This window comes from Arachis ipaensis, chromosome B09 (assembly GCF_000816755.2).
Source record: "Arachis ipaensis cultivar K30076 chromosome B09, Araip1.1, whole genome shotgun sequence".
Lineage (NCBI taxonomy): Eukaryota > Viridiplantae > Streptophyta > Magnoliopsida > Fabales > Fabaceae > Arachis > Arachis ipaensis.
This window is the reverse complement of record NC_029793.2, coordinates 20,217,124-20,232,190: the sequence shown is the minus strand read 5'-3', so window position 1 is coordinate 20,232,190 and position 15,067 is coordinate 20,217,124. Positions and strand designations below refer to the sequence as shown.

At 37.1% G+C, this 15,067-nt stretch overlaps 2 long non-coding RNA genes across 2 annotated transcripts; both read left to right on the top strand.

Annotated features, from left to right (window-relative positions):
* Positions 12,779 to 13,392, top strand: LOC110266606. Its single transcript, XR_002354039.1, has 2 exons — positions 12,779 to 12,834; positions 12,914 to 13,392. It is a non-coding gene; the product is annotated as an uncharacterized LOC110266606 (long non-coding RNA).
* Positions 13,503 to 14,252, top strand: LOC110266607. Its single transcript, XR_002354040.1, has 3 exons — positions 13,503 to 13,627; positions 13,731 to 13,825; positions 14,032 to 14,252. It is a non-coding gene; the product is annotated as an uncharacterized LOC110266607 (long non-coding RNA).

Here is a 15,067-nt window from a genome sequence, read left to right as displayed (position 1 = left end):
GGATATGTGTCATAGAAGCATGCATAAAACAATGAATTTTTTTTTAAGTTCAATTTCTCTATTAATTTCAAGGATGAGATATTCCCCCTTTCAAAAAGGATTTGATTTCCTCTTTTTATATATAAAACAAGCATGCATAATTCCCCCTAAAGAAGTGAAATATATTAAAGCATGCACATTAACTTAAAATAGGGGTACCAATCCTATTTTGAGTTATTCACCAAAAAAGCATACAAGCATTAATCATTAAACAGAATTATGAAGGAAATATCAAAGTATTTAAACCATAATAGAAATCCTTAGCTTACTAGGAGTTAGTTTAACAATTCATATAATCAAATAAACTATTATAAACTTCGGTTTTAGCTCCTGTGTAGTCGAAACAGAAATGGAGTAGAGAAGAGAGAAAATTACACCCAGATATATCCTGGTTCAGCTGCTAAGTGCAGTGCAGCCTACATCCAGTCTCCATCACAAACATGATGGAATTTCACTATAATCTTCCTAATTACAATTTGTAAAGTGCTAACCCAACTTACAAGGGGATTCCCACAGAATCATGAAACACAACATAGATGAACAAAGGAACTCTAAGGACATCTATGGCTTTTTCTTTTAATTTTGCACTCTCTGCCTTTTTCCGCTCTATGGCTTTTTCATACAAACCTCACTATTTGCCTTTTTTCCATGAGACTCAAGACATGACAAAATTAAACAGAAAAATTACAAAACAGAATACATTGAAGGAGAAGAGAAAACTGTTAGCTTAGGTAGCTCTGAGAATTCTGTGCCTTGACTTTCAAACTTTCTCCTTACTCCAAACAGTGGCTGTTCTCTCTTTTTATAGAAGAGGGAAGCCTCCACTTTTGAAGCCAAAAACCAAGCCAACTTCTTCTTCTCCAAGAAACAGATCCGGTTCGGCAACACAGAGAGATAAGAGATAACCATGCAAGACCCAACATGCAATTACCTCTAGTCCTTCCTTGGTCATCACCCTTCATCAATCCGAGTGCTCCATCCTTGGCTTGCTCTCCAAGATGGATTTCTGGCCCTTGATGCTTCATGATGATGATGGCTTCATCTGCTCCAATCTCTGCCTCTTCCATCACTTCGCCACTCTAGTTACTTCCTGTGGTGGTTGAGCAGAATCAAAGACAAGCCATGCCTCCAAGAATCTCTACCTTGCTGGCCGAATCTTCTTCTTTCTTTTTGAGTATGAAGAGCTCGAGATTACCTCACCAAATCTTACCATTTTTGGTGAATATCTCAGCCACAGCATACTTTTATTTTGTTATGTTTTCTTGCCATCATTGAGATGGTCTTGTAGCTTGTTCTTCCTTCAATTTGGTAGCTCATTTTTGCTTCCATGGTTTCCTGGGTATTGACCGAAAGAAAGAAAGAAATGAGAGAGAAGATGGAGTTTGAAAGGAAAGCAATTAAATGAAATAGAGTATATTAGTTGTAATGAGTTGCTTTTCCTCTAGGCTGAGTAGCGTGCATCTTCAATGCAATCAATCATGTCAATCATGCTTTCTCTCTCATGTTTCCAATGCTAGCAAATTAAATTTGAAATCCATCCAAAGAAAAGGAATGGGATCCGTTGGAAAACACAAGGCAAATGCTAACATTTGCTTTCCTGATGAATTTTGGATCAAGCATTGGATCACTTAGCATAGATCTTGGGCTTGTAATAATAGTAAAATCAATTTGGCCCAATATAACAACTAGCTTCAGCCACAAATTGATTTGAACATTCAAAGCTGAGTCAATAGTAAAACACTTGGGCTTGTCAATTTTCTTTTGTTTTGGCCCAAAATCAATTCAGCCATACTCATAATGTATTCTTGCATTAAATCAAGGCTGAGTATAATTGGGCTTGCACCAGAATTTTATTTTCGGCCCAATTGTACCTGCCTAGCAAAAATTAATTTATTAACATATGTAAATTAATATTTTTGCTATTTATCAAAGTAATAATATTTAGTCATCACAAATATTTGCTTAGAGTTTTCCAAACTCATCAATCTCCCCCTTGATGACAAACATTATTAAAATTGAAATGGAAAGAAATTTAAGAATTAGAGTATAGAGTACTCCCTTTGAAGATTTGAATTTCTCCCCCTTTCAAGTTGTCACATGGCTCCCCCTTAATATATGCCATTTTTACCAAGTGAAGCACTCACCTGTAACATTTAAATCAAGCTTCAAGTAGCAATGTTATTTAGCATATTCATTCCTTTATGCTAGATGCTTGATTTATGAGCAGATTTGAATGATATACAAAACTTATTTGCTAACACAATTTTAATTTTCTACTCAATCATTACACACATCAATTGAGTACAAAACAATGTTGTTCAAACATTTCAAATATTTCCAGTCAAGATATCAGAGCAATATTATTCAAGTAAGAAAAATATTTTTGAAGCATACATGATAAAAAACATGGCAGTTTGTTAGATATCACAGTTTAAAGGAATTGCCAAAAATAAATTATCAAGCCAGCATGTTTACCAAGATGAATCAGCATATTCCTATTTCAATAAAGGCATGTTCATATAATAAAAACAAATGCATTTTCAAACATCATCATAAACCAAATGCCAAATGCATTTCTAGCAGCAGTAATCACAGTGAAACAAATGCAATAACAACATGCATCCTTTTAACAAGGGTGATCATGAATTTTCAAACGAAAATTTCATCCCCTGTTTTTCGCCTCTGTTTTTCAGATTTTAATTTTCAGCTTTTCTCCCCCTTTTGTCATCAAAGGGGCACTGCAAGAAATGTTTAACATATAAAACAGAGTATGCAAAAGATAACTCAAAATATAATCCAAAAGTGTTAACAGAGTGTCACATAGTTATACTGCTAGCAGTCTCCATCCTAACAAAATAAAGTAACAAATTGAGCCAAAGTGTGCCAATATCAAACAGTAAACAAAAATTTAATCATCAGAGAGATTAAAGTCAGATCCCTCAGCCCCTGCTTCACTACCAACTTCATCATCAAGGCTTTCCAGCATTAGAGTGACCCTTTCTTGGCATTTCTTCCAGGCCGACTCATTTTCATATGCAAGTTTGCGAGCAGACTTGTGAAATTGAACCATGAGATCGGACATGTTTGAGAATTCTGTGAGAATGTCTCTTAGGGAGTCGGTCGCCTTTGAGGATTCTGGCCGGCTCTCAAAGTCATCATCAGACGCCATAGATTTCTTTTCCTTTTTAACAGCCCCGCCTCCTTTGATCATAGAGACTTTGTTCTCTACATCCTCATTTGTTAAATCTACCTTAAAGTACTCAAAGATGCACGTGAGAAACATTCCATAAGGTAAATTAGCCTTTTTTGTACTCTTTACAGACTCCCACATATGTCTAATCATGAGATAACTAAATGAAATGGAAGATGAAGTAACAAGAGCAAATATTATGAGACAGTTAGATACGGTTACCCTGTTATGAGAACCACTTTGTGGGGTCAAAGATATTTGGTAGGGCCATGAGAATTGACTTCTGCATTGCCTCCCCCTTGATTATAGCTTCTTCCATCATGCCCTCATTTTTATCTCGTCCAAACCTACGAGACAAAACTGAACAGAGTCAAATATTCACAGGTTATCAATAGAACTTAAATCAAACATTCCCAAACTATTTCTCAAGGTGCAGAATCCGTCTTCACAGAGGGGTTTTGTAAAAATATCAGCAATTTGGTCTTCAGATTTTACAAATTGAATATCAATAGTACCCTTTTGCACATGCTCTCTAATAAAATGATATTTTATCTCAATGTGCTTGGTTCTTGAGTGCAGAACAGGATTTTTTGAAATATTTATAGCACTCATATTATCATAAAATAAGGGTATACTATTGATTTTTAATTTGTAATCTTCTAATTGTGTTTTTAACCAAATTAATTGAGAGCAACAAGCAGATGCGAAAATGTATTCTGCTTCAGCCGTGGATAAAGCCACTGTGGCTTGCTTCTTGCTTGACCACATGTTGAGTGAGCTTCCAAGGAAGCAACACATGCCGGATGTGCTCCGTCTATCCACTCTATCTCCCGCATAATCTGCATCACAAAACTCTACTACACAAAAGTCATCAGATTTAGGATACCATAATCCAAAATTACAAGTCCCCTTAATGTATCTAATGATGCGTTTAACAGCCGTAAGATGAGATTCTTTTGGGTGAGATTGAAACCTTGAGCCTACACCCACACTTTGGACAATATCTGGTCTAGAGGAGGTAAGATACATAAGTGAACCTATCATTCCTCTATACCTTGTTTCATCCACATCTTGGCCATCATCATCCTTTTCAAGTTTTGTGTTAGGATGCATTGGTGTACCCATTGGTTTGGAATTTTCTAGGCCAAACTTTTTGATAAGTTCTTTTGCATACTTTCCTTGGTGAATAAAAGTACCACTAGGAGTTTGTTTGATTTGGAGGCCAAGAAAGAAAGTTAGCTCTCCCAGTAAACTCATTTCAAACTCACTAGTCATGAGTTTTCCAAACTCTTCACACAAGAATACATTGGCCGATCCAAATACAATGTCATCAACATAAACTTGAACAAGGAGTATATCATCATTAGATGCTTTAATAAATAAAGTAGTGTCGGTGGTACCCCTTTGAAATTGATTTTCCAACAAGAAGGCACTAAGCCTTTCATACCAAGCTCTTGGAGCTTGTCTAAGACCATAAAGAGCCTTAGATAGTTTGAAAACATGATTTGGAAACTCTTTATGTTCAAAACCAGGGGGTTGAGCCACATATACTTCTCTATCAATAAAACCATTAAGGAAAGCACATTTAACATCCATTTGAAACATTTTGAAACCTTTATGGGCAGCATAGGCAAGAAGCAACCTAATTGCTTCCATTCTAGCTACCGGAGCAAAAGACTCATCAAAATCTATACCCTCTTCTTGATCGTAACCTTGGGCCACTAATCTAGCCTTGTTACGAACAACTTGTCCATCATCACCAAGTTTATTTTTAAACACCCACTTAGTACCCGTAACTTTCTTACCATCCGGATGAGGTACTAGTGTCCAAACCTCATTCTTGTCAAATTGAGCAAGCTCTTCTTGCATTGCTTTGACCCAAGATGGATCTTCAAGAGCTTGTTTGACATTGTTGGGCTCCATTTGAGACAAGAGGGCAAAATTGTTTGGTTCGGATTGCCTTTTGGTGGAGGATCTTGTGGTTACTTCTTGAGAGGGATCACCAATTATGAAGTCATGAGGATAACCCCTCATAGACTTCCATTCTCTAGGCTTCCGAAGTGGTGTTGAGCTTTGATGAGTTTCTGGTGGTCTCACTGTTTCAGTTTCTCGTTTCTGCTCAGGAGATAAAATGGAAATATCTCCTCCAATCTGACGAGACAAAACTGGATTGGCAGATTCTTCGTTTTGAGCAGATTTAGGATTTTCTTCACTTGTTCCAGCCTCTTCACCATCTGAATCATTATCTATCACAGCACTGAGAATTAAGTTAGAATCACAAAAAGTAACATGTATGGATTCCTCTATAGTTCTATGTTCCTTGAGATAAACTCTATAGGCCTTGCTTGTGGTGGAATATCCAACAAACATTCCTTCATAAGATTTTGGATCAAATTTTCCAAGATTTTCTTTATTATTAAGCACAAAGCATTTGCATCAAAAAACATGAAAGTACTTAAGATTTGGAGGGGTTCCTTTCCATAGCTCATAAGGGGTTTTCTTTAACCCTTTTCTAATAATTGTCCTATTCAAAATGTAACAAGCTGTATTCACAGCTTCCGTCCATAAAAATTTAGGGATCTCATTCTCACAAAGCATAGCCCTAGTCATCTCTTGAAGGCTCCTATTCCTTCTTTCAACCACCCCATTTTGTTGGGGGGTTCTAGGACATGAAAAGTTATGAGAAATTCCTAAGTCATCACAGAATTTTTCAAAGTCTTGGCTTTCAAATTCTCTTCCGTGATCACTTCTTAAATGAGCAATTTTTAAATCCTTTTCATTTTGAATTTTTTTGCAAAGAGTGTAAAAGGCATGGAAAGCATTATTTTTATGAGCAAGGAAAAGTACCCAACCAAATCTAGAGTAATCATCTACCACCACAAGACCATAGTGTTTACCTCCTAAACTTTGAGTTCTTGTTGGTCCAAAAAGATCAATATGTAACATCTCTAATGGCCTTTTGGTTGAGATTCCATCTTTAGGTTTAAAGGAGGATTTTACTTGTTTGCCCAATTGGCAAGCATCACAGGTAAGATCCTTATCAAATTTGATGTTAGGAATTCCTCTAACCAGATTTTTCTTAACAAGCTTAGAAATTTGGTACATGCTTGCATGACCCAACTTTCTATGCCATAGCCATTTTTCAAATTTAAGAGATGTAAAGCATGTCACATTTTATTCTTTTAGGTCCTCAAGAGTCAATCCATACACATTATTACATCTTTTAGCTTCAAATAAAATATCCCCAGTTTTCTCACAAACAACTAAACAAACAAACTTCCTAAAGATAACTTCAAAACCTAAATCACACAATTGACTAACACTAAGCAGATTATGTTTCAAGCCATGTACAAGAAGAACATCATTTATACAAGATGAAAAATTTTTACCAACTTTCCCAACAGCCACTATTTTTCCTTTTGCATCATCACCGAAAGTGACAAGTCCTCCATCATATTCATCAAGCTTTATGAAGAAGGTTGTCTTTCCGGTCATATGCCTAGAGCATCCGCTATCCATATAACACATATTTTCTTTCCGTTTGGATGCTAGGCACACCTACATAACAAGCTCAAGTGAACTTAGGTATCCAAATTTTCTTGGATCCTTTCACGTTAAACCATCTCCTATGTCCTAAGCCATTGTAATCAAAAACAACTTTACAAACTTTATTTCCAATCATTCTTTCACCAAAGAAATATTGAATAGGAAAGTGTCCATTTCGATTGCATAGTCTACAAAATCTTGGAGTTGCTGTTTTGTTAAAGTAGGTGGGGTCTTGATACCTTGTATCATTTGAAGATGAAGCAATGTTTTCAAAATGAGATTTTTCTTCAGATTTATAAAATCCCAACCTAGCCTTATCATAAAGAGGTTTTTGACTAGCCAAGATTTGATTAAGATTTTTAGAACTTTGAGTGAACTTGGCTAAGTCTTCCTTAAGCTTTTTAACCTCTTTAAGCAACTCTTCATTTCTTTTAAAACAGTCTACATATGCAAGAACGGAATGATCACTTTCACAGTCTTGATTTGGGCTTTTAACTGCTTATTTTCTTCAACAAGATCACAAGCAGTTTCGGCCTCCCTTACTTTTTCTTTAAGAAAACTGTTTTCAGCTTTAAGAATGGTGATTTGTTGTTCAAGTTCTTGATTTTCCAGCAGAAATCATCTTATTTTTTCAGAAAGGTGGTCTATCATAAGATGAACATCTTTAGTGTTAGGGTTATGAAAGACTACCTGATCTATGTGATCTACCATGAGACAAGGTTGTGACTTGGTCTCGGATTCTTCATCATCATCATCCGAGTCATTTTCCAAATCTTCCCATGAAGCCATCAGTCCCTTCTTCTTTCCTCTTTTTGGCTTCTCTTCCTTCTTTAACTTGGGACAATCAGATTTGAAATGCCTCATTTCCTTGCAGTTGTAACAAGTTACTTTGCTAAGGTCTTTCTTCATTTTCCTTGAGTTGCTGCCTTTGCCTTTGAGCTTCATCATTTTCCTAAATTTTTTTGCAAACAACACAAATTCACTTTCAGATGAGTTATCACTGGATTCATCATCCAGAGGGTTAGTGATAGAAGAGAAAGCTATTCCTTTCTTTTTTGAATCTTTTTTCAAGTAGGTGTTTTCAAAAGCAAGTAAGTTTCCTCTCAAATCATCATAAGTCACAGAGTCAAGACCACTACTCTCAGAGATAATTAAAGCTTTTGTTTCCCACTCTTTTGTGAGACATCTCAGCACTCTTCTCACTAGCACAGATTCAGGATACTTGATTCCCATAGCATCCAAGCCAACAATAATGGTGTTGAAGCGTTCAAACATCTCATCAATGGATTCTCCTTCCTTCATTGCAAATATTTCGTACTCTCTGTTTAACATATCAATCCTGGTCTTTTTCACAATGGTTGTTCCTTCATGAGTAACTAGGAGTTTATTCCAGATTTCCTTTACTGTTGTGCAACGTGATACCCGTCGGTACTCCTCAAAGCTGATAGCACAGTTGAGCAGATTGATGGCCTTGGCGTTGAGCTCCACCTTTTTTCTATCTTCATCCGTCCAACTTGCTTCAGGTTTAAGAGAAACAACTCCTTCGACACTTGTAACAGTTGGATATTGAGAGCCTTCCAGAATGATCTTCCAAAGTCTGTAATCTACTGCTTGTACAAATATCTTCATCCTCTCCTTCTAATAGGTATAATTTTTCCCATTGAAAAGAGGAGGTCTGTTGCTTGATTGTCCTTCAGTCAGATTGTAGGACACCACATTTGAGCCACTGTTTTCTGCCATGAGGATCTTTACTACAAGCTGCAAAGCTTGATCTCTTTGAGACCAAGCTCTGATACCAATTGATGGTTATTAGTGGCTAAAAGAAGGGAGGGGGGGTTGAATCTTAGCCCCCTTTTTTGCTTGATAATACTTGCTGACCTTTGAAACCAACTTTGGAAACTTTTTGTCTTTTTATCTCTTGACTAACCACGAGACTTTTTCTTTTGTCTCGTCCCCAGCCACGAGACTTTTCTTTTTGTCTCGTCACTTGACACGAGATATTTTCGGTTTTAGCTCCTGTGCAGTCGAAACAGAAATAGAGTAGAGAAGAGAGAAAATTACACCCAGATATATCCTGGTTCAGCTGCTAAGTGCAGTGCAGCCTACATCCAGTCTCCATCACAAACATGATGGAATTTCACTATAATCTTCCTGATTACAATCTGTAAAGTGCTAACCCAACTTACAAGGGGATTCCCACAGAATCATGAAACACAACATAGATGAACAAAGGAACTCTAAGGACATCTATGGCTTTTTCTTTTAATTTTGCACTCTCTGCCTTTTTCCGCTCTATGGCTTTTTCATACAAACCTCACTGTTTGCCTTTTTCCATGAGACTCAAGACATGACAAAATTAAACAGAAAAATTACAAAACAGAATACCTTGAAGGAGAAGAGAAAACTGTTAGCTTAGGTAGCTCTGAGAATTCTGTGCCTTGCACTCTCAAACTTTCTTCTTACTCCAAACAGTGGCTGTTCTCTCTTTTTATAGAAGAGGAAGCCTCCACTTTTAAAGCCAAAAACCAAGCCAACTTCTTCTTCTCCAAGAAACAGATCCGGTTCGGCCACACAGAGAGAGAAGAGATAACCATACAAGACCCAACATGCAATTACCTCTAGTCCTTCCTTGGTCATCACCCTTCATCAATCCGAGCGCTCCATCCTTGGCTTGCTCTCCAAGATGGATTTCTGGCCCTTGATGCTTCATGATGATGATGGCTTCATCTGCTCCAATCTCTGCCTCTTCCATCACTTCGCCACTCTAGCTACTTCCTGTGGTGGTTGAGCAGAATCAAAGACAAGCCATGCCTCCGAGAATCTCTACCTTGCTGGCCAAATCTTCTTCTTTCTTTTTGAGTATGAAGAGCTCGAGATTACCTTACCAAATCTTACCATTTTTGGTGAATATCTCAGCCACAACATACTTTTATTTTGTTATGTTTTCTTGCCATCATTGAGATGGTCTTGTAGCTTGTTCTTCCTTCAATTTGGTAGCTCATTTTTGCTTCCATGGTTTCCTGGGTATTGACCGAAAGAAAGAAAGAAATGAGAGAGAAGATGGAGTTTGAAAGGAAAGCAATTAAATGAAATAGAGTATATTAGTTGTAATGAGTTGCTTTTCCTCTAGGCTGAGTAGCGTGCATCTTCAATGCAATTAATCATGTCAATCATGCTTTCTCTCTCATGTTTCCAATGCTAGCAAATTAAATTTGAAACCCATCCAAAGAAAAGGAATGGGATCCGTTGGAAAACACAAGGCAAATGCTAATATTTGCTTTCCTGATGAATTTTGGATCAAGCATTGGATCACTTAGCATAGATCTTGGGCTTGTAATAATAGTAAAATCAATTTGGCCCAATATAACAACTAGCTTCAGCCACAAATTGATTTGAACATTCAAAGCTGAGTCAATAGTAAAACACTTGGGCTTGTCAATTTTCTTTTGTTTCGGCCCAAAATCAATTCAGCCATACTCATCATGTATTCTTGCATTAAATCAAGACTGAGTATAATTGGGCTTGCACCAGAATTTTATTTTCGGCCCAATTGTACCTGCATAGAAAAAATTAATTTATTAACATATGTAAATTAATATTTTTGCTATTTATCAAAGTAATAATGTTTAGTCATCACAAATATTTGCTTAGAGTTTTCCAAACTCATCACTTGTGTCTCTTTTCTCAACCTCCATTCTATCACCCTTTCCCATAACTTCATGGTATGACTCATAAGCTTGATCCCTCTATAGTTTCCACAACTTTGTATATCCCCCTTATTCTTGTAGATAGGTACCAAGGTGCTCTTTCTCCACTCATCAGGCATCTTCTTTGACCTTAAAATCTCATTAAAAAACTTGGTTAACCAGTTGATGCCTTTTTCTCTAAGACCCTTCCAAACTTCAATTGGGATATTATCAGGTCCTACTTCCCTGCCATTTTTCATCTGCTTTAGAGCCTTTTTTACCTCGAAGTCTCAAATTCTTCGATAGTAGTCAAAGTTTTGATCTTCTTCCCTTGTGCATAATCGACCAAGGCTCGGAAGAGTCTTCTGTCCCTCATTAAATAACTTGTAGAAGTAGCTCTTCCACCTTTCCTTAATCTTCTCCTCTTGAGCCAACACCTCTCCATCCTTATCCTTTATGCACTTAACCTGATCCAAATCTCTCGTTCTTCTTTCACGGCTCTTTGCGATTCTATATATACCTTTTTCTCCTTCTTTTGTGCCCAAAGACTGGTAAAGACTCTCATATGCTCTTGTTATTGCTTCACTTACAGCCACTTTTGTCTCTTTCTTAGCCGCCTTATATTTTTTCCAGTTATCTGCGTTGCGGCATAAAGACCACTCTTTAAAGCACTCCCTTTTTATCTTTATCTTTTCTTGTACACTGGCATTCCACCACCAGGACTCCTTGTCTCTTGGTTCTATTCCTTTAGATTCACCAAAGCTTTCTTTTGATGTTCTTCTAATAACTTCTGCCATTTTCCTCCACATCTTTTCTGCACTTCCATTTCCATCCCACTTTGCCTCTTCTCCTACCCGTCTTAGGAAGCTTCTTTGTTCCTCACCTTTCATCCACCACCACCTCGTCCTTGGGTTCTTCGTATAATGTCTTTTTCTCAACTTTTGCTCAATGCGGAAATCCATGTCGAGCACCCTATGTTGTGTTGTTAAACTCTCTCCCGGGATAATTTTACAATTAATGCAAAATTTTCGGTCGACTCTCCTCAACAGGAAGAAGTCGATTTGAGAGCTTGTCATGCCACTCTTATAGGTTATAAGATGTTCGTCTCTCTTTTTAAAACATGTATTTGCGATGAGAAGATCAAAGGTTGAGGAAAAATCCAAAATAGTTTTACCCTCGGCATTGATCACCCCGAAACCATGGCCTCCGTGAATACTCCCATATCCAGTCACTTCTCTACCAACATGGCCATTTAAATCTCCTCCTACGAAAATCTTATCTCCCAAAGGTATGTCTTGAACCAAACTCTCTAAATTCTCCCAAAACCTTATCTTGTGTTGTTCGTCTGAACCCACTTGCAGTGCATAGGCGCTAATCACATGGAAAGCACCTCCCTCCACCACAAGTTTGATAGAGATGCTCCGATCCCCCATCCTCTTGACATCCACTACGTCCTTCTTCCACTGCTTATACACAATTATTCCAACCCCATTCCTATTCTTCACCTTTCCTGTATACCAAAGTTTGAAGCCAGAAGTATCCAACTCCTTAGCCTTCGCACCAACCCATTTTGTTTCTTGTAGGCACATAATGTTAATCTTCCTTCTTGTCATGGTGTCCACCACCTCCATGGACTTTCCTGTTAGAGTGCCTATGTTCCATGTCCCAAATCTCAACCTTCTGTCGCTCCGACCTTTACCTTTTACTTTGTGAACTAACTTATTTACCCTCGTCCGTTCACAAAAACGCGAGAACCCTTGCTCATTTAATATTACATCCGGGCACCGATGCAGCGGCTCTTGCTCATTTAACACCGTACTCGAGCCATACAACGCGTTACTTCCGGGCAACGACCTAGCTTTAGCGCAATAATGTCTTTGATTCATGTCATGGGGGGTTCAACTATATTTTTATGTTGGTTGTCGAAGACCTAACACAACCCTCCTTCTTTATCCGGGCTTGGGACCGGCTATGTACTGCAAGTGTAACATAGGCGGAGTTTTCCAGATGGATTATGTAATATTTTTTATTTTTTATCAAATCAATTTTTGTGAATAGATTTAGTTATGTTCCAGAGGGGTAGTTTTCTATGGTGATCACTCATTTTTTTTTCTGTGATTTGTTCATGTAAATGATGAATGTAATTGTTGCAGGTTTTTGGAGCTATTCAGCAAGCTGTGCATCGTTCTCCTCACTATCCCGAATCACATAATTTACATGGTCTAGTTTGCGAGTCTTGAAAAGATTACAGATCTACTGCTATTTCTTACAGGATAGCCCTCCATGCCATTAGTATTGCCTCATAAGATAAAAGATAATCGAAACTCACAGACAAAAGATGTATCAATTAATTTAGCGAGATCACTTTATAAGGTACCTACACTACAGATCTCCAGTATTATCTTTTCCAAATAATGTTGTGATGTTTGCTAACTCATACTATTTGATATAGGCTGGGAATGCTGTTGATGCTATACAGGAATGTGAAAATTTGAGGAAAGAAGGTTCACTTCGTATTCACAATTTATCTCTTTTTAGAGTTCTTCAAATTTTTTTTAATTTTAAAGTATAAAGAATTTATTATTGTGCTTGAATATTAACTGATTCTTGTTTGCTATAAGTTATCAAAACTTCCTTCTGTTTATAAATGGAAGCTTTAAACTCATGAATTGCCTCATGTAAAGAGGCATTTTCCTGCAATCTTTGTGAAAGGATATTGTAACTGGTCTTGCTTGGAAAGATATTTCAATTTTTCTTTTGTGTTTACACTGTTGCATTTTATCTTGTTTAAGGAATGCTTGACTTCGAAATTTTTCAAGTATATGCAATCTCGTTGTGGCAACTTGGTAAAAATGATTTAGCACTCTCAATAGTCAGAAGTCTTGCAGCAAGTGTTTCTTCTATGGAAAAGACAGCCATTAAGATCTCCATTAGTTTCATCTTTAGATTATTATACTACATCAGTGGACTAGATGCAGTCATAACCAACATTATGAAAATGCCAAAGGAGCTTATTCAAAGTTCAAAAGTTAATTTTGTTATGTCTGTTGTCGATGCTCTTGATGGACACAATCGTCTTGGATTTCTTGTCTCAAGTAACCTATATTTTCTCAAAGATCATGATGAAATTGCCAGGGTGCACTTTTTAATAGCACTTGGTAAACTGGTATCTTCCAACCCTCAGACTTCCCTCTTTCCTCAACCCCCATTCCCAAATCAATTTGCTGTATAAAGATGAAAGGTACAATGGTTTGGTATGGTTTTGACAGGTGAAAAATGGGCATGATGGCTTCCTTGCAGTTCAGAGTGGAATTGCTTACCTCAGAAGGATTCTGCACATCTTCCCTAACTGTAGTTTGATAAGGTAGTCATTTTTTATTACAGGACGTTGCCTAACATTATTTTGATCTGATAGGTTACTCAATGTTAATAGGTGTCCCTATAGTTGTGCTCAATTTGTTAGATTCACAATTTATAATCTAATGAGTCTTGTTTGTAGTTCTTTGCCATTTTTGCTAGTTATTTCCGAGGCTTGCTAAAATTCTTTTATTGAACATTTCTATGGGAAAGGAACCTTGTTGGCTATCTCTCACTATCTGGTAAAGAGTCGAACAGTTGCCATCTGGCTATAAGGTGTTGTAAACTGGACCATCTTGACCTTTCTGATAAAGAAGGTTTAAAATCAGCTTCTGATATTCATGGTATTGCAGTAGTTGCCTGCTATGCCAATGGGAACAGTAACCCAAAGTCTACTTTTCAAACTTGTACAAATCAGTGTTCTAGAGCTCCTGCAGTAATTTGATACCTGCAGAGGTAGTAACTTTATTTTTCTTTTGCTTTATGCCTCATATATTCCCGAAACTCTGGTCCAAATTTCTTATAGCTTATTTCTCCTTATTAAACACCCCCCAGTCTTAAAGAACCTTTGCCATGGTCTACCCGGATTCAAATAGCTCTGGATTCAGCCAGGGGACTTGAATATATTCATGAACATACAAAGCCTGTATATATCCATCGCGATATAAAGTCGGCAAACATATTATTAGAAAAATCCTTCCATGGAAAGGTATGAAACATTTTGATGACTTATGTGATCTTGTTACTCTTATCTTTGTGCTATAATTCTGTGAGATACTGTGTATTAGTTAATCTGCAGGTTGCGGATTTTGGACTAAGCAAAGCTGATTGATGTTGGAAGTTCATCAGCTTCCACTGCTAATATGGCAAGTACAAGAAGAACAATAGCATAAGCAACAAGTTTTTGCTTCCAAGAAAGCCTATAAGTTTATGCATTATTTGCATTCCCTCAAAGTTGAATAATTGAATCTTATTATATATAGCATGAAGAACTGTACCACTAAATATTTTCTGATTAGGTAAGGTAGCAATAGTTGACTTTTTGTTTCACTGACTTCTTCATTTTAGTTTGCAATATCTTGAAACAACAAAGGCAAGACAACTAAATCCAATCATATACAGGAGATTGAGCCGCAGATCAGTGACGGTGAGAATTTCAAGCAAACAAACTGAGGCAAGACACTGCTTGACACTTCCTTTTTATTCTTTTTGTTATTGACATACATGTTTTCTGTGTTTAAATTTGCAG